The sequence below is a fragment of the Ambystoma mexicanum genome, chromosome 2p (genome assembly GCF_040938575.1).
Source record: "Ambystoma mexicanum isolate Mex_15411 chromosome 2p, UKY_AmexF1_1, whole genome shotgun sequence".
NCBI lineage: Eukaryota > Metazoa > Chordata > Amphibia > Caudata > Ambystomatidae > Ambystoma > Ambystoma mexicanum.
Window position 1 is genome coordinate 941,224,728 of NC_090923.1, and position 20,842 is coordinate 941,245,569.

Below are 20,842 nucleotides of genomic sequence, written 5' to 3' on the forward strand. Positions count from 1 at the left end.
GGTCCATGAGCCAAACGAAACAAATGAAACCTATCTAATAACCTACCTAACAAAAAAACTATTTACAAAAGTGTGGGGCATAGTCCAAAAGCCCCAAAATAAAGAAAAAAAAGGAAACCTAACACTATAAACTATTCACAATGGCAACGGGCAAGTCCTGCAGCTCACTCAGTGATGTTTTCGGCCAGGGCATCATCGAACTCCATGTCTATTTGCTGGAGGCGGGCCTCTGTCCTGGCCCCGAGGTCTCGCAGGGATGCACTCATGGCCTGTTCCAACTCCCTGCGAGTCGCCTCGTGGCACTCTGCTCGCCTCAACGCCCGACGCATGGAGAACTCCGCCCTGACCATGGTGAGCTGCGCATCTTCCGCCCGCCGCCGCTCCGCACCTATACGCTGGCCCAACCGCAGCCACACGGAAGACACATCCATTCCACGGTTCTCCTGCCCTCTGGCTGATGCCTGCCCCCCTGATGTCGATGACCCCGAGCCATCATTGCTCCCACTGCTGCTGCTGCTGTCCATGTGCCCTGTCCGATGATGTCTGCACATCCTCCATCAGCTGGTCTCCACCCTTGCTGGACCGCCGACTCCCGACTGTGGCAGGGATGGGATCTCCACCAAACTGGCTGTCTTGGTCAGGCCAGGTCCACAGGGGGCCCTGGTGGAATCTGGGCCGGAAGACGGCAGGGAGAATGACTGGCGCATAGTCTCCACAGAGGAGGAGAGGTCCGCCAGAGTACGCGTCACATGTAGGAACCCACCAACCAGGGCCCCTCCCAACAGTGCCACATCGCGATGCTGCTGTTCGTAATGGCATGCGTTCTCCGCCCAGGAAGAATGCACGTCATCACGAATGTCACGCGTGCGCAATGTAACACCAATCACGACGGAGCCCATACATTCATTGGACCCCTCGTCCGCAGGTAGTGGAGAGGCAGATGACATGGCACTCTCCCCTACCTGCGGACGGGCCTGGGACGGGGCATCCCTGCTGGTGCATGGCAGTACAGTCACAGGGTCAAGGACAGGGAAATGCACAGGCCTCTCCGCGGTGACCTGTGCTGCCTCCTGACCCTGGCCCTGGACTGCACCACTTGCACCAGTGGTACTACCCCCACCAGGACCCATGTGCGGCTCAGTAGCGGGCTCCTCCTCCTCTGTGGAGACCACCAACCCAGATGTCTCCGTACCGTCTTCCGGCATTGCAAGCACCTGTGGGGGCTCATCCAGCCCTTCCGCCACAGCTGTAGTGGCAGACGCGGCACCAGCCCCCTCGCTCCCGGATGATGGCAAGTTCTGGGAGGGTGGCTGCGCCATGCGTCGCCGCCCATTGGAGGCATCCCCGCCGCTTGGCTCCACAGCGCCGTCTCCGCCCTCTTCTTCACTTGACGCTGCGTAGAGGGAGACATAGAACACAAGCATCAGGGTACAGTACAATATTAGCCTAGACAGGAAGCAATAACACATGAGTGGCAGTGTCTAACGTCACTTCCATCCTGTCCCTCCACAACACATGGGTGAATGCACGCAACGCGCATGCAGAAACAGGCACGGCGCATGCAATCAACATCAGCATCCATGTACAAGGGCCTCTATTAATCCAAATGTTGCCTTCAAACTCACATGCATCATGGCTCACACTGATAAGAAGCTACAGTTTTGAGGCCATCCTCAGCCAACTAATTGACACATAGCCCTAAAGCGCTGATTGATGGAAGGGAGGCAGGGTGAATCTTGGGGCACTCCGCATCTGGGTGTCAATTCTGTATGCTGCTAATTAAAGTGGAGATTTATACCTAGGGGTGTAACCCACCCAATCACAATGGACCAAATAATCTAGGATCCTATAGTTTGTAGAGCCAATCAGACATCATAATCGTAGTGACGTCTATAACGACTGCTGTAGTGGGATGGGCGTAGACGCCCGCCCGATAAGAGTTATCCAATCCGCACACACTGTTACCATATATATATATATCAGCTATACTTAAGTTACCTTTTCCAACCAATAGAATTGCATGTCAAACTTATGAGTTATACAGGTCAATGATGACACAAATTTGCTATAAAAGTTACTGTCAGCATGAAGAAGTTGGGAGTTGAAGCGAGACAGGCGATCGCGACTCTGTTGATTACCATGTGTTTCCCTGTTTTTTGTACTTGTCATTAAACAGACTTCCCTTTGCCAAACTAGTGAGTTGTCCTTATTGAATTGTGTCGCAGTAAGAGAATCTTGCACCCCAACATCCTTAAGGTGCAGCTATCTTGTCTTAAAGGTACTAGAGGGCGAGCTCTGACCCATGGGCCCGTCAGAGGACGCTCCACCCTCCTGTACACTTGGTAGCGTGAGGATGGTTCGACTATCAATTATTGATTAATTAATACTAAGACACCCATAGACCGACGGCATGAAGTAACTCTAGGCCTTCGGAAATCTCACGACGCCTTCGCCCTTCAGCTGAGTAGACTGAGAAGCTCCCCGTGGACAATGATAGAGTAAGTCCATCAAATCTGCAGTAGGTCTGAAGGAACCTGCCTTTCCAAGCATAACCCTTCTCATTCCCATGGGTAGCCGATCGGACGAAAAGACTGCAAGAGGTGGGAAAAAGGAGGGGCAGTGATCCTGAAGTTCCAGAGAGGAAAAGATGTGAGCGGTGAGTGAAACAATAAACTCATTACTTTGGCAAATGTCTTGTAGGCATTAGAACAAGTAAGGGAAAGGTAACGGAGGGTGGCGGAGAAAATAAAAATAGTCAGAAGTAGAGAAGACTGTATATATATATATCTATATATATATAAGGGGTTAATGACTCGAGTATAAGGGATAAAAAGTAAGGTTACCTGGAGGACACCCGAGAGGAAAAAGTAAGGTTACCCGGAGGACACCCGAGAGGAAAAAGTAAGGTTACCGGGAGGACACTCGAGAGGAAAAGTAAGATTACTGGGAGGGCAACCGAGAGAAAAAAAGTAAGAGGATTCGCCTTGTTCCTGCGCTTTAATACAGCGGTCAGAAGAAACATGAACTCAGAGCCCCCATAATGGGGGACGATTAGACTACGGTGACGATTAAAGACGGCACTAAAGGGGTTCGTTTAAACCCCATCTCGGGGTATTGATTAGAAGGCAGGTATATGTGAGTCCAGCTGGTGTCCGTCTAGTCTGTCAAACGTCTGTCATGCGTGTCCTGTTATATGTCAATATGTGAAGAACGGTATCATTGATTGTTTGAAATAAAGTCTGGGCTTTACGCGAATCCGTATCTAAGAGGGAATCGCCAATTAATTGATGTTCTTGAGTAAATTGATGATATAGAATTTTGGCAAGAAAGAGTGGATTGGAGCTTGTGTATTTGGTGCTCGCTCATACTGTTGACGTGTGAAAAGAGCATAAAATATTGTTGATAACGAAAGCTGAGAATGGAGGAGGTTACCCCACTTGCCCATTTGTGCCAACAATTGCCCAAACACGCATCCAAGCTTAAGAAGTATAGTACAGTCTGGGTAAGGGTACCACCCACAAAATGTTTATGCCGTGGCCACAGAACGGGTCTTTATCTAAAGCTGTCTCACAGCATATGACGACTTATCTACATGCCACATACACAGGCAAGAAACTAGAGAAACGTCTTGCTGTTCTAGAACTGTGGAAAATGTTCGAACAGCCAAAGGAGGAAGAGCCTCCTGCAGACTGGATACTAAACGTATGCACGGAGGGGGGTGAGATGCCTACCGCGCCACCAGCCCCGCCTGAGCCAGAGATTGAGGGGAGTAAGTCAGAGGGACTCTACCCGTTAAGAGAGTTTAAGGCAGCTACGGGGTACAGCAACCCTGCGCATGAGTCACCTTCGTACAGTAGTGACAAAATCAAGGAGGAGCAGGAAATTAATTTTACCCCCGTAGTACCGAGGGACCAGGAGAGTCGCAATGAGGAAAGGAAAGGCGAGGCACAGATTAGTGCACCCCTCGCTAAGGTGAGAGAGAGAAATAAATGGAAGGGAAGCGAAGGCAGAACTGATGAGATAGCGTTCGCAAAAGACGAATGGATGGGAGGACAGATATTGTTGTAACTTGATGGTAAAGGAAGTGATGAAATGAGACCGAAAGAGAAGTATGATGAGGCATGGAGAAGGGAAAAGGAGAAGGAAAAGGAAATAAGGGATGAGAGAATAAAAAATAAAGATAGGCTAAGGCGAGAATAGCTATATCGCGAAGAGCAAGGAAAACCGCTCAGTCACAAACAATGCGTACTGACGACAAAAGTGATGGGTGGAAGGTAATTGAATGAATCTAAACCACTGGCAATTGCTCTGGGCAACCTTCCACACCACCGTTTTTTAGCCCGTCTGTGCCATTGCAAAAGGGGACCAGCCATGTGCAAATCAGTCAGCAGCTGCCGCCACCGAAGGTAGCAGCCCAGCCCAAACTGCTAGGCCAGGTCCCCTCTGCACAGAAAACCAAGCAACCCCAGCCATGTTTCGGCCTTGTTGGGCCTCCTCAGTGAGGTGCAGTCTGGTTCCCTGTGGCGCAGCGAGCAAGGGACCCACGTCTGGGCATACCCTCTCTCACAAGGAGAAACAAACTGACCACAAAAGTGATGGGTGGAAGGTTTACAATGAATCTAAACCACTGGCAATTGCTCTGGGCAACCTTCCACACCACCGTTTTTTAGCCCGTCTGCGCCATTGCAAAAGGGGACCAGCCATGTGCAAATCAGTCAGCAGCTGCCGCCACCGAAGGTAGCAGCCCAGCCCGAACTGCTAGGCCCGGTCCCCTCTGCACAGAAAACCAAGCAACCCCAGACATGTTTCAGCCTTGTTGGACCTCCTCAGTGAGGTGCAGACTGGTTCCCTGTGGCGCAGCGAGCAAGGGACCCACGTCTGGGCATACCCTGTCTCACAAGGAGAAACAAACTGACCACAAAAGTGATGGGTGGAAGGTTTCAAATGAATCTAAACCACTGGCAATTGCTCTGGGCAACCTTCCACACCACCGTTTTTTAGCCCGTCTGCGCCATTGCAAAAGGGGACCAGCCATGTGCAAATCAGTCAGCAGCTGCCGCCACCGAAGGTAGCAGCCCAGCCCGAACTGCTAGGCCAGGTCCCCTCTACACAGAAAACCAAGCAACCCCAGACATGTTTCGGCCTTGTTGGACCTCCTCAGTGAGGTGCAGCCTGGTTCCCTGTGGCGCAGCAAGCAAGGGACCCACATCTGGGCATACCCTCTCTTACAAGGAGAAACAAACTGACCACAAAAGTGATGGGTGGAAGGTTTCAAATGAATCTAAACCACTTGCAATTGCTCTGGGCAACCTTCCACACCACCGTTTTTTAGCCGGTCTGCGCCATTGCAAAAGGGGACCAGCCATGTGCAAATCAGTCAGCAGCTGCCGCCACCGAAGGTAGCAGCCCAGCCCGAACTGCTAGGCTAGGTCCCCTCTGCACAGAAAACCAAGCAACCCCAGACATGTTTCGGCCTTTTTGGACCTCCTCATTGAGGTGCAGCATGGTTCCCTGTGGCGCAGCGAGCAAGGGACCCACGTCTGGGCATACCCTCTCTCACAAGGAGAAACAAACTGACCACAAAAGTGATGGGTGGAAGGTTTCGAATGAATCTAAACCACTAGCAATTGCTCTGGGCAACCTTCCACACCACCGTTTTTTAGCCGGTCTGCGCCATTGCAAAAGGGGACCATCCATGTGCAAATCAGTCAGCAACTACCGCCACTGAAGGTAGCAGCCCAGCCCGAACTGCTAGGCCAGGTCCCCTCTGCACAGAAAACCAAGCAACCCCAGACATCTTTCGGCTTTGTTGGACCTCCTCAGTGAAACAATGCGTAGCCCATGAGCGGTACAGACAGAACCTGCTAAGGTTGGAAGAAGAGCAAAGAGTACATGAAAAGAGAATAAGGAGACAGGAAGATGAGGAAGTTGGAAGGGTAGATGAATGTAGAAATGAAAGAAGAAGAGAAGAAGATAAGACTAGAGAAGAAGTGAGGAAGCGCAAGGAAATAGATGATGATATAGAACGCAAACGTAGACAGAGGGCACAGGATCTCGAATATTTGGAGCGGGAAGTTAAAAAACCCAATCCTGTTGTAGAATGGGAAAACATCAAAGAATTCTTCCCTGCAAATGAGTCAGTATCAGGCACGAATGGGGCAAACTTTGAAGATGACTTCGACACCAGAAGCATCGGGGAGACGATTGACAAAATATACAATGAAATGGGGCTGGAACAAATTCCCCAAGGGAGAAGGGAAGACGAGCGCTTGGAAAGCACTCAACTATATGACACCGAGGATGTCACCCGAAGTAGTGGGAGCAGGGGACTGTCCCTGGACAGGCTAGAAATTAGTAAAAATTAAGAAGATGCAAGGAGTTGCGCGAACTGGGAACAATCAGCGTCCAACTCCGGTGGGGAGACGGAGGACGAGACACACGAAGAAGGGAGGTGGCGCGAGAAGCGGCTCCCAAGGGACCAAGGGGTACGATGGTCAGATGCTAGCGAGTCGACACCTAGGGCATCGGAGTCCGGCGCGCAGCCTGGCCGACATGAGGGAATACCCCACAGTCAGAGGGGGGTACCAGCATCTGCCTATGTAAACAGATTGAGGACATTGCCAGGTAAATGGCGATGCAGGAATGCAACCCAGCAATAGACAGGAGAGCTATGGGGAAAGAGAAGGAAGACTGCGCATTTCAATTCCCTCTGCTAGAAAAGGGGGGCGCAAGACCACAATATATTCCATGGCCACACATGGATCGAGAGAACCTGAAAACAAGCTTCCAATGCTGACATCGGGAGCCGGGAACTGGATACACGAGTTAGAAAAACGGATAGGGGGTGTCACGTTAGCTATAGGGGACATTAAGGGTCTCCTGATCGCCATACTGGGTGAGAGAGCTGACGATGTGCGGAAGCGGACTGGGTACCCTGGGGTAACCATAATTAACACTACCCATGACAGAGCACCATTGAATAATTGTAGAGCAGCAGTGTAGAAAGCGCTACGGATGCTGTACCCAGACACTTCCGATATGGGAGCTATAATGACTCGAAAAATTAAAGAGTCAGAGGATCCGTTGATTTATATCCAGAATGTTCAAGACACGTGGGTGCTCGAAACTCATGAATCTTGCTCAAAATCTATCCCTGTATTCTACCATATATTGTGCCAAGGGTTGCCTGAACCAGTGCAGAAACAGCTCAGTAAATTAGTTGGAGTAGAAGCTAAACCATGGGCCGAAATACAGTTGACAATTGTAGATTGTTGCAAGAAAAGAATTGAAAAAAGGATGCAATTCCTTCGGTTGAGGAAGCGAAGTTGGTGCAAAAGAAACTCTCAAAGTATGCTCTCAAAGTAGCCATGTTGACAAACCCGACTGAACCGAGTGCACAACAAGCGACTAACCCATCGCAGAATAGCCAGGGTAACGCAGGATTTTACCCAAGGGGAAGGGGATTTAGAGGAAGAGGATGGCAGAATAATCAAGGGGGGTTTCAAAGTAATCCGGGAGGTTTCCAGAATAATCAAGGGGGTTCTAAAAACATGCAGATGGGCACTCCATATATGCCAAATGGACAGATGGCCAGACCACTGCCAGTGTGTTGGCTGTGTGGAATAACAGGACATGTGGCACGCGCGTGCAGAAGCCAAGGCGCGTGGCAAAATGGACAAGGAATGGGAACAGGCATGGTGAACCAGCCTGCCTTCCCACAACAAAGCGGTGCACAGAACCACACAGTGCAGCAGCAAGCACCGGGCGTTCAGCAAGGTGTGCAGCAAGGGGTTCAACCCTCGAACATAGGGAACTTGCCACAGGGCAATCCCATCAGGCACCGCCGCAAATATCACAGGGAACACACCCCGGAGGGTGAGTCAACCCTGGAGATGGAGGAAATCCACAAGTATACAGTGGACCGAACTTTTACATGAAATAGGACAGCTCGATGGGGACCCTGATGTTTTCTATCCTATCGGTGACTCCAGACCCTAACAGGGAACCTAGGGTAAATGTCGTTTTAGGGGGGAAAGAATATTCCTTCTTAGTTGACACAGGTGCAACACGCTCGTGTATACGAGAAGGCAAGTTTTCCTTGTCCGGACAGGCCATAGATACTCAGAGTTTTACAGGAGCTCATAGTAGAGTTCCCTTTATGAACAATCTCCCTTTCTCTGTAGGGGATTGCAGGATGGATGTACCCTTATTATATTAACACCAGACCCCAGTAAACATTTTGGGTCGAGATTTAATGACAAAGTTGAATATGACTATATCATTCACAGAGGAGGGCATAGTATGCTCCACTCCAGGAATGCATTATTCTAACGTGTGCGAAATGATCAGAGCGTACTCCGGATGCATAGCCATGAGAGCTATACCAATGGAACCAGAAGTCTTCGCATATGGCGTGCGTGTACTTATGGCGGGATTGCCAGGCCTCGCAGATAAAACTATGAGAACCCCTGATGAGTTCCTGTTCAGGCCAAGAATACCTATGCATGAAGAAGAGGGACAAGTATTTCCCTTATCAATACATATTACAGCAGTACAAGGAAAAGTAGTAATGGTCGAAGGGTTCGACGATGAAGGCAGACAATGGTGTGCAATTATCGACATTGAAGAAGGGTACCGAGTGACTGACGTCACCGATGATGATCTGTTCGAAGAACACCCTGACTTAGAAGAGACCAGGGTAGAAGTAAGTCTCATATTCTGGGTCAAAATGATCAAACGATCAGAAAATGATGTTGGCGCTGATACGCCCCACATACTTTAATACCGATATGGCCCAGGTGCCTGTCTCAGTATGGACTACAGGACTCTATGACGTAGACCTCCTGAAGGGGGCAGGAGAAGTGAAAATTAAACTGAAACCAGGAGCAATTTTACCAAGAGTGCAACAATATCCCATGTCCAGAGAAGCGGATGATGGGATCGCAAAGACAATTTAAAGCTTCGATGGAGCAGGGCATCCTAGTGACGTTAGAATCACCCTGTAATAGGTAAATTATCCCGTCAAGAAATCAGAGGGAGGGTCGTGGCGTTTAATCCAAGATTTAAGAGCATTAAACGATATTGGTGAAGCCGAGTTCCCTATAGTCCCTAACCCATCTACGATCTTGTGTAACATACCGATCGAGGGGAAATACTTTTTCTCAATCCCGCTACACTAAGACTCACAAGATCTGACATCCTTCACGCTCAGACAAATGCGCCTAAAAAGTACGAGGTTGCCGCAGGGGTATTGTGAGTCCCTGTCCATTTTTAACAGAGTCTTGCAAATGGACCTAGGCAATATTGCAGTAGATAGTGCTGTTATGCAGTATGTGGATGACATTCTGATCTGCAGCACCACTGAAGGGCAATGCAGGCGCAATTCTATCCAGCTACTGACCATACCGGCTGAGAAAGGATATAGGGTTAACAAAGAAAAGTTACAATATTGTCAACAAAAGATGCTGTACATAGGCCAGCTAATCTCGCATGAGGGGAAAAGGGTCACCCCAGAAAGGGCTGAAGCTATCATGAACACGGCTAATCTGATCACGATAAAGCAAATACATAGCTTCCTAGGCCTCTGCAATTATGTTAGAGCATGGGTCTTCGATTACAGCTCGTATACCAAGCCCTTGCTCCAGGCCCACGAAGAAGGCCTGAGCGACACAAGAAAAAAATTGAATGGACTGAAGCGATGGAAGAGGGGTTCACAGAACTCAAGAGAGCAATTTGCGTGGCCCCAGTTTTGGGATTCCTAATTATGCAGAGGAATTCTACCTGTTCTCGCACAAGAATGGCAATGTTATGACGGCAGTACTCGCTCAAAAAACATTGTTGGGGTACAAGCCCCTGGTGTATTACAGTGGGAATGTGGACCCAGTAATGAGAGGCCAGTTCCCATGCGAACAAAGCTTAGCTGCCGCAGCATTCGCCATAGAGAAGGCGACAACCATTGTAATGGGATGCTCCATGACGTTATACTTCGAGCACTCATTATTTGCCATATTAGAGAAACCAAAAGGTACATTGGGCCTCATTACGACCCAGGCGGTAAGGGGTTTACGGCAGCGTAAACAGCGCCGACCCTTACCGCCTGAGTACGAGGTCCCTTAGCGCCATGGCGGATTTTACACCTGCTTTTAGCAGGTGTTAAAATCCATGGCGCTAAGGGACCATGGAGTTAATTACGCCACCGTAATTTACGGTGGCGTAATTAACGCCTTCCCCACTCCCATTATGCCCTATGGGGCAAAAATGGGAATGGGGAAGGGTAAATGGGGATTGGGGACTTACCGCCCCGCCAAGGTCGGAATGGGGCGGTAAGTCCGCCAACCACCATGGCGTAAACGTAGTTTACGCCATGGTGGTAAAGTCACGGCCCAGGCGGTAACTTACCGCCTGGGTCGTAATGAGGCCCATTGACATCTCAGAGGGCTTCTGCCTATGAAGTGATTATATCTAATCCATCGATCAAAATAGTTCGATGTAAAACAGTGAACCCAGCCACGTTCATAGCTGAACCAGTCAATGAAGGCAAGCCGATACATGACTGTGCAAACTACGAAGAATTCTATGATGAAATCCCCAGGATAAAAGAAAATGCCCTGGCGGGAGACGAGATCACTGCCATAATCAGACCCATAGCAAACAGAGAATTTCAAGTACTTGTTAGTGCACGAATACCCTTTCATTATTCAGCACAGGCTGCAGAATTATTGGCGTTGATATTCGCCATTGAGAATCATGCAGACCAGGAAGTAACGGTGTACAGTGACTCCGCCTATGTGACATCCACAGTGCACGTAGGACTAGCGCGCTGGAAGAGGAGGGGCTACCTCCAAGCAGACAGCACACCAGTGCAGCACGCAGCCTTATTGGACAGGATGATCAAGGCACTACAGCTCCCAGTGGGCATAGCGGTCGTGAAATGCGCCACACATACTCACGGGACATATTTCGTGTCACGTGGAAATCACGCAGCAGACACGGAAGCCAAGCGTATGGCATCCAAAAATGAGACAATCATGGAAGTAGAAGTGGCACGCACCCATGAACATATGATGATAGCTCGGGCCACACCAGAGGCCTATAGTAATATGGGCAAACTCAATTGATGGAGCTTCAAGGGGAGGCACCACAGGATGAAAAGAACCTGTGGAAGCTTCAAGGGTGTTCTTTAAACCCCTCAGATGGATTGTGGAGGCAAGACAGCACTGGTAAACCAGTAATGCCTGTAGCCCTACTAATCATAGCATTGGAGCAACTACATTATCCATTACACTTATCCAAAGAAAATATTGCTGCAACGCTCGCAGAAGACTGGTTTATACCAAATTTAGCAGAGCATGTTGCATTCTTTATAGTGAACTGCATAATCTGCCAGCAGTTCACCGCTGGGCACACATTAAAAGTAGTGAGAGGAGTCATACCCTGGCCAAATGGGCCATTTCAGCACTTGCACGTCGATTATGTCGACATGATTCAAGTATGTAACGGGTTCAGGTACGTATTTGTAGTGGTGTGTCCATTCTCTAGATGGATAGAAGCAGGTCCATGTACACACTCAGGCTCAACTTGTGCTACCAAATTCCTGGTAAGGGAAGTGTTCCCTAGATGGGGGGTGTGTGAGGTGATGAGGTCAGATAATGGGGCGCATTTTGTAAATGCAGTCTTTGAACAGATTAGCTTGTTACTTGGAATAAAGCACATGTTCTCGTCGGCGTATCATCCAGAGGGAAATGGCATATGCAAGAGGCTCAATGGCTTGTTAAAGGAAAGGATAGCCAAGGTGAAGCTTACTCTGAAGAAGGCATGGCTGCACTGTCTACCACTGGCATTGTATGCACTTCGGAACCAACCAGGCTCTGATCATCATCTTACACCGCACGAAATAGTCACAGGAAGGAGGATGAGACCCTCCTTACCCACCAAGATAGAGCTTGATGTGATGCCCAGTCTACCCGAGAGGTGCTGGGAACCGAGTTGTCGGAATATCTGAACTGCATAACATCAGGCCTTGCTGTCATTTCAGACCAACTACAGTGACGACGAAAAGGGTGCAGCGCAACACCAGACCCAGAGTGAGATGCTGAAACAGACACAGCTCAAGGTCTATGTGCGTCAAACATCTTCCCTTGTGACACAGTACTGGTGAGAAATCACACAAAGAAAAGGTGGGACGAGCCAAGATTCAACAGCCCGTTCATCGTAGAGGACTGCACTCCCTCAGCCGTCAAGCTGCAAGGCAGGCGAGCTTGGATCTTCCTGAATGACATTAAACCCTATATTGGCAAGATTCCTCTAGCTGCACCCCACCGTGAAGAACCTACAGACAATGGGGAAGAACCATAGCACGTGCAGACGAGAGCCTTGACGAGGAAGAAGGACATATGAGCAGGAAAACCAAGACAAAGAACCTGGTTGCAAGTTGTGGCTTAAAACTGGACAGTTCCTCCAAGCAAAGGGGGATAAGGACAAAATGAACACTCTGTGCATTCTAGTTGCAGGGTGAAGAAGAGAATCGCGCATCGAAGCCACAACACACTGATAATACGGACTCTCGAATCAGCCATATCCAAGCATTATTGGTAAACGAGACTTTGGTAGACTAAGAGCAAAAGTTAAGACCATCTCACAGTCACCTGAATCAACCAACACCCAGACTTTGTTTTGCAGAACTTATGACATCCTCCAACAGGAATATCACAAGAGATGTGCTGTCCTGTTTTCAGTTAGCACTAGAGACATATCCATCGCTTGTAGGGAGAGTTACCAGTATCACAGACTTTGTCCAAGATCCTGCCAACAAGAAAGTAATCTGGCAACTACTGACTGTCATCGCGGAAGCCTTCATTGTACTGCCCGAGTACGGTGATAAGGACACAAATGCTTCCACCACAAGTGATCATCGATGAACTCACATACATGCTTTTCTTTCGTATCATAGAGGAATGCCCAGGACTCGTAGGGAGAACTACGGATACACTCACCTACATTAGAGACCCAAGAAACACCGAACATTTGAACCAACTGTGGACCAGACTTAACTATGTGGTCGCAATCCACGCAGCAGGAAAGTGCAAAGACAGTTCACATAAAAAGAAAGGCCTGTGATCTCAAAACCAACAAATCAGAACAATGTCCCTGTCACCCGAGGACAGCCGGCTGGCTCATAATGTCCTGTTTCGTCTAGTCACTGACTATCCACAAATGGTGGGAAGACCTGCAGAAGTTAACGTCATCACTTTCCTAAGAGATCCAGCTAACACTGCACACATGGGAACACTCCACCATGGTATCATGCTCCAGGTGGAGATGTCCAACGTTCAGTGAGAATATCTTCAGAGATTCCAGTGAATCTCTCCACCAAGTGACAGATCCAGGAGGCAAAGACACAGTTCTTCATGTTTCCGCCGAGGGACAGATCGAGAGTGTCGAGACAAGAACTTCACCATCTTATTTTCTTATTTTTATTTTTTATCTTTATTTTTATTTTTTATTATTCTTGACTTTGACGTTGATTGACTACCACCTTTCCATTATTCACATTGAACAATATCCAGCATGTCTTCAGGACTGAAGCAAATTCAGGGGGTGGACTGACAATTGACCTATTTTGAATATGCATAATGAAAGTGCCTCACCAAAGAGGTGTTAGTCTAACCATTTTCCATAGTCTAGTAAGGGAACTGCATCCTGTAACCCAAGACAATCATCACCTGCAATAGGGGGAACACTTACGAAGCACAAGACACTTTATGTTATAGACTTTCTGAGAGACAATAACGGAGCAAGCGAAAAGAACTAAAACTCTGACAATTGACTCATGATTGAAATGGGGGCCCAGAACAGTAATCTAGTCCTCCCACAGGCGGAGGGGCGCCCCCACTTTCCTGGAAGAAAATGCTGCAAATTGTCCTACCAAACAATAATGTGCATATGTATAGTGATTATTATTGTTTTTCTGTCACTAACAAGCAGAACTGCCTTTTTCATTGGTGCACCAAGCGTTCCAATTTCAGTACACCCATCAGATAATGTACGTACGAATCCCACGAAAGCACCCAGACCCTATATAGTCATTCCGGTTCCAAGACAATCTGGTGATAAAGTAAACAAACTAAAATTGAATGTAATTAGCAGTGATTCATACACACTTGAGGTAACGAATGAAGAGAAAAGCTGGAGACAGGGTCAGCGCGGAATAAATGAAAACATAGCACTGCCCATTACACGCACACACACACTGAATGCACACGAACAAGGGCAAGTGTCAATGGTTACAGAACCTCGAACGATTGCAACAGAAAGTAAGAGACTGCCTACCGAACAACCAGTTCCAGAAAATAATGAAAGTGACCAAGAGGAAGCAATCGAAAGGCCAACTAAAAAAGATGTAACCAAAGCACACAAGAAGACAGTGACTGCTGCAAAAGAATTCACTGCAAAGACACAAATGCTGATAGATCATTTGTTCTTGTTTATAGCTAGAGCGAAGAAAGTGCATGAGGAACTGAAAAATAGAATCACAGTGGCTATCGCAGCAAGCACAGCAGTTCCGACCAGCACCAGGCCCACGATGAGGCAGCATGTTGGACAGACGGTACACAGGTGGTGGTTAAAGGAGCCCTATGACAGAATGCAAGAGGAGGAGAAGAGACTCACACACCCTTCTCCTACCACAGCGATACAGGTAAAGAAGCCTGCTCCTCCAACAAGCATGCCCGAGAATCCTCCAGCAAGAGAAAGTCACACAGACGCATTTAGAGACATAGTTATAGCAAACTACAAAAAGACATTAAGAATCAAGAGAACCCACACGAAGACAACAATGAACTGAACGATTACCTGGATAGCACAGCACATCTAGGAAATAACATTTGGTACTAACATATGAAAGAGGTCGGAAGAAGAAGCTGAAGGAGAAGGCTACGTCTGCGCACTCCTACCGTACAGCATGGGAAAATCCAAGATCTTTGTGGCTGTAGAAATTGATGTCCCGACAGCACACTGTTTGTCACACGTAGCAATGTGCAACACCAGAGGACAGTTTATGGGAAAAGATGCCTCACAGATATGGGCAACAGAAACAGCATACCCTGATGAAGATGACTATATCCAAGACATCAAAACAAGAAACAGAGCTCACACAAGGAATCACGTGATCAGGTATGCAAAGCCAGAAGCTCAAGGAGCAGGACAAGATGGGAAATAAACCCAAAACTGAATGTCCAAGGAAAAACTCCAAAAGAAGCGCAAATTTGGAAAAATAGAGGACAGATGCAGATTTGGGGAACAGTGCTTTCTCCAGACAGATGGGAAGCAGGAGTAGTGATATGCCGAGCATGGATGGTCCTTGGAGCCTGCAAGGAAGCAATAGAAAACTCACAAAAACTGTGCAAACCTCTATGGCCAAAATTGGTAAAGTTACTAACATGGGTCGAAGATAGAGGAGGACCCCTGCAGATAGTGCCACTGGAAAGCCCGAAATTGTGCTTTAGGAACAATGGCACGAGGAAGATGGGAGAGAATCAGAACTGTGGACGGATCTTTGAAGCTCCAGGTATGTCTCACGGAATTGCAGTAATTATGGATCATTACTGGGCGTGTGGCTCCAAAGTATACATAAGGTTGCCGAAAAACTGGGTAGGCATATGCACGATAGTGAACATCCACGTTCCAGCACTAGTGATCCCAAAAAGTGACTTGAGCATTGACCGCTTTCCAAGGGCAGATGCTCACATGAGAAAGAGGAGGTCTGTGGAACTGGTATCCCGGATGAAGAGAGAGAATTACTTTTCTGCCAAATCAGAAGAAGCATTTCATGCAATACCATATGAACACAGGCTGTTTAGCCTCACCTCATCAGTATTCACAACACTGCTCTTGCCAAACATCCAAGTTGGAGTAAATACAAAATGGTTGCAGATAACCAGGTGGGAATTATTGCAGACCATCAAGACCACCATAAAAGGATTCAACGCAATCAAAGAAGAATTAAGAGCAATCCGATTGATGACCCTCCAGAACAGATATGTACTCGACATGATCACTGCGATGGATGGAGGTGTTTGCAAAAAAATCGGAGAATCATGTTGCACATTTATACCTTCACATGATGAAGAAAATGGAACCTTAACAGAAGCCATAAGCATGCTGACAAACCTGCAGAATCAGATGATCGATGAAACGGACGAAGTTGATGATGACAGCTGGTTTGGAACACTGTTTCTATGGGTCCCACAATGGATGGCAGACATATTCAAAATTCTGGGAGCCCTGCTAGTAATGATACTACTAGGATTTTATGTTATCAAGATAATCGTGACACAATGCCAGAAAACTGCGAAGAAAGCCATTGGGATGAAAATCATGGTCAATGACGAACCAGGATGGAAGCCCAGAGACCTAATGGAAGAAGAAATAAGAAACTTTGTGAAGGCCAGCGAATTTGCGCTAGATGGAACAAAGTTTGCATACCCCAGAAGACGAAGAAGGTATGAAGGGAAATGGATCTACTGCAGCCCAAGTGGGCAATGCCAACTAATGACCTGGAACAAAAACAAACACGTAAAAACAACAGGAAGTTTGAAAGGAGTGATAAAAATATGGACTCCAAAGATGCACACGTTCACACCATCATGTACAAACGCAGAAGAAGAAAAATTGGTGATAGAAGAACCAAGTAAGAATATTCTAAAGGAAGAAGAAAAGGTGGTCAATAAACTGACCAGAGGGGCGTGTGTAGAGGAGGTCCCAAATATGGCCTGCACTCCAGCCACCCATGTCGAGATGCCAGAAGCATACTCGCCAAGATATGTGACGTATAAGGAGCAAATGAACCAACAGAGAGCCACGGTGGGGCCCTGCCCAGTAACCATCAGAAGGATATGTATACCTATTGAAGCGCCAATAACCAGACAGCCATGGGCTGCAAGGTATCCACTGAGACAACCATACTAGCAGCTGACACGAAATAAAGATTACTCACAGACTGTCCCCGAAGAGACCCACAGAGCCTTAATGGAAGGCAATTGGTGACGACATAAGAGCCCAGATGTGACGTACAGATAACCATAAAACGACGAGTAAAAGAAGGTACGCAAGGACGAACAGTAAAGAATAATGATGTGACAGAAGTATAAGAAGATACCACGTTGCAGCACAAAGAACGTATCCAGGATCGAATTGTGCAACTGACTGAATGCATGTCAAAAGGCATGGAATGCAAGAAGCTCAGTAAACGGTACTGCTTGCAATGCTTAGTAGAAGCTTAGAGCGGCATGCGCCAATTATATATCTACCTCAATGAAGCACGCTATACAAGTGCGACTCCATTTTGTGAAGCAGAACTACGCCCAGGCTGCAAGGGGCCATCAAGGCCGAGATTCATAATCCAGCTAAAGCCAAAAGGGAAAAGCGGAATCGAAACTCAGCAAGAAGTAGCTCATGGTTGGGAATTCGAGGTCAACTAGAGGAAGGGAGGAGAGCAGCAACTCTGAAGAACCGAAACTTCAGAGTATGACTGCCAGCCAGTGAAAGTCGAGATAAGGAGTCCCCAGGCAGGTGGCTAGGCTGAACAAAGAATCAAATATAGGAAAAGAAGGAAAATGAAGCAGATTCACGGTGAACTGACAAGTGACTAGCCAAGGGCAAAGAGGTACCAACGTCTGATGTCACCCAGAAACCGAGGAAGCCATAACCTTTCCTGATAAGAAGCTACAGTTTCGAGTCCATCCTCAGCCAACTAATTGACACAGAGCCCTAAAGCGCTGATTGATGGAAGGGAGGCAGGGTGAATCTTGGGGCACTCCGCATCTGGGTGTCAATTCTGCATGCTGCTAATTAAAGTTGAGATTTATGCCTAGGGGTGTAACCCTAACCCACCCAATCACAATGGACCAAATAATCTAGCATCCTATAGTTTGTAGAGCCAATCAGATGTTGTAATCGTAGTGACGTCTATCACGAGTGATGTAGTGGGATGGGCATAGACGCCCGCCCGATAAGAGTTATCCAATCCGCACACACTGTTACCATATATAGCTATAGCAGCTATACTTAAGTTACCTTTTCCAACCAATAGAATTGCATGTCAAATTTATGTGTTTTACACGTCAATGATGACGCGAATTTGCAATAAAAGTTACTGTCAGCATGAAGAAGTTGGGAGTTGAAGCGAGACAGGCGATCGCGACACTGTTGATTACCATGTGTTTCCCCGTTTTTTGTACTTGTCATTAAACGACTTCCCTTTGCCAAACTATTGAGTTGTCCTTATTGAATTGTGTCGGAGTAAGAGAATCTTGCACCCCAACCTCCTCAATGTGCAGCTATCTTGTCTTAAAGGTACTAGAGGGCGAGCTCTGACCTATGGGCCCGTCAGAGGACACTGCACCCTCCTGTACAACCTTTCCAAGACCAATAGAATTGCATGCCAACTTTTAAGCGTTTAACGTCAATGATGACAAGTTTTTTAGTATAAATGATGTGTTTTTTGTAAAGTTCGTTGAGTTGTGAAGCGAGAGAGAAGATCACGCATCCGCTGATATTCATGAGACTCTCTGTTTTTTGTACTTGTCATTAAACGGACTTCCTTTGCCAAAACGTTGAGTTGTCATTATTGATTTGGTGTTGGAGTATTTATCTGCACCCCCATCCATCTCACGGGTGCTGCTATCTCATCTTAAAGTGCTTCTGGGCAAACCCTGACTCTATGGGCCGGTTGGGGGTCCCGGAGTGCACTTGGTAGCAGAGATCGGATGGTTTTCGATTATCGATTAGACAAGACACCCATGGACCGTCGACATAAAGTAACTGTAGGTCCTCGGCAATATCACGCGTCCTTTGCCATCCGGCTGAGTAGACCGTGAAGCTCCGCGTAGACAGTGGTTAGAGTTAATATATATATATATATATATATATATATATATATATATATATATATATATATATATATATATATATATATATATGGGAAAGGAAATAGTGACTCAGAGGGTGACTAAGTGGCAAAAGAGGATACCAGGGAGGACACCCGAGAAGAGAGAGGATACGCCTAATTCCTACGCTTTAATATAGTGGCTAGAAGAAACTTGCATCCATAGTCCTGAATAGAATAGGAACAAATAGGTCACCACAGTGGTTAAAGACGCTTGTGAAAGGGATGACTTTACACTCGGGTAACATTAGAGGCAGAGGTCTGTGTAACCAGCTGGAGTTTGTCTAGTCTGTTAACGTCTGTTTTATGTGTTATTTGTTGGGACGTCATAGGTCAAAATTTTTCCTTTGAGGAACTAGCATAAAAATTATGCGATTAAGTAACTAAGATATTGTAGTGTACAAATTGATGTTTGCTGATTTAAAAAGGAGATGTAACATTTTTTGTGGAAAAGATGGGATTGGAGCTTGCGACGATTGGTGCTCGCTCATTTTATTGAAATTGTAACGGGGGCATACCTGATCTCCCTTAGGCACACACTATAAGTGACACCAACACCTTTTCTTGTGCTGTCCCAGCCGGTTCAACTTAAATTAGATCCCAGGTCCTTTTCCGCACGAGGTGCGCCCAAGGACGACGGGCTATCACTCGTCCTCAGGGCTCTGGCGGCCCTTTTTAGTCACGAACGAAGTGCGGGTCCGTAACTCCCCGCCTCCGTCTTGCCACCATTGGTTGGCTCCACGCACACCCACCTGCCAATCACCCTATTTGACGGGTCCCTACTGGGCCAAACCTTTGGCTCTGCCGCTCCACCTACCCGCGCTCGCACGGCACACAACCATGCACCGCTACTGGTTAACACCAGCGCACACCCACCTGCCAATCATCTCGTAGGCAGTTTCCGATTTGGTGCAGCGCGGTTTGCTGGGAGCTTTCACTACGCTTTAGAGGCACGCTTCCTATGGTTGTTAAGACAACCAGTCCCTTTCGGTACACCATTGCCGTAGCCCGCATTGCATACGGCAGCCGCCAGAAGAGCAAGGCACCTCGCGGCTTTCCTCCACACTTCATGGCCACGTCCCACGAGCGTCGCCATTCATCAACTCAGGTAAGTCTTTCTGAATAAACCCCCAGCCCCCCCCCTGTTTTCATCTTGCCATTTTTCCCACCAATACATGGTGAGGACACTTCTTTACAGAATCAGTTCTCCTGATTTGCACCTCACACCAGTTGTCTGCAGGTGCGCATAGCAATCAACTTTGCTCCTCCTTTTTCCTCTTGTCAGCCTCTTATGCAGCATCGCGCTCGGGGACAATTCTCGTTGCCAAGACCTACCGACTACAGGTTTCATCCATGAGCACACTGACATGGACCTAGACGTCTCCAGCCTCGGATCAATTGGCGGTCCTCGTTCTTTTCTCTCTTCACTTCCTCCTGAGAAGACACTGCCCAGGTAATTTCTTTTCCTGACCAGACCGTGCCCAACACATTCCTTGGGTTCCCTTGGTCCAAACTAACGCTTTCCATTTATTGCTGGTTATTTCCCTCCTTCAGGTCCCAAATGCCCTGTTAAGGACTTATGGACCATTAAGAATTTTAAATGGACCTTCCCATTTCCCTGCTTCAGCAACAAGCACCCCCCATCCATTTTAGGTAAGTTTATCATTACTCCTCTAGCCTGTCCTGCCTCACCCACCTGGACCTTGGCCCTCTGACCGGCGGGTAGCAGCTAGTGACCCTTGCATTACTCGTCCAAAGGGGACCCAATGCAACAATCTGCTCTCTCGGCCCCCTGTTTGGGGGGAGACTCATCGGAACTTTTCCCGAGACTTCCCACTCCACATAGGGGCTTATTTGTATGTGGCTATGAGATATACCTCAGACTCGACTAGGATCGAA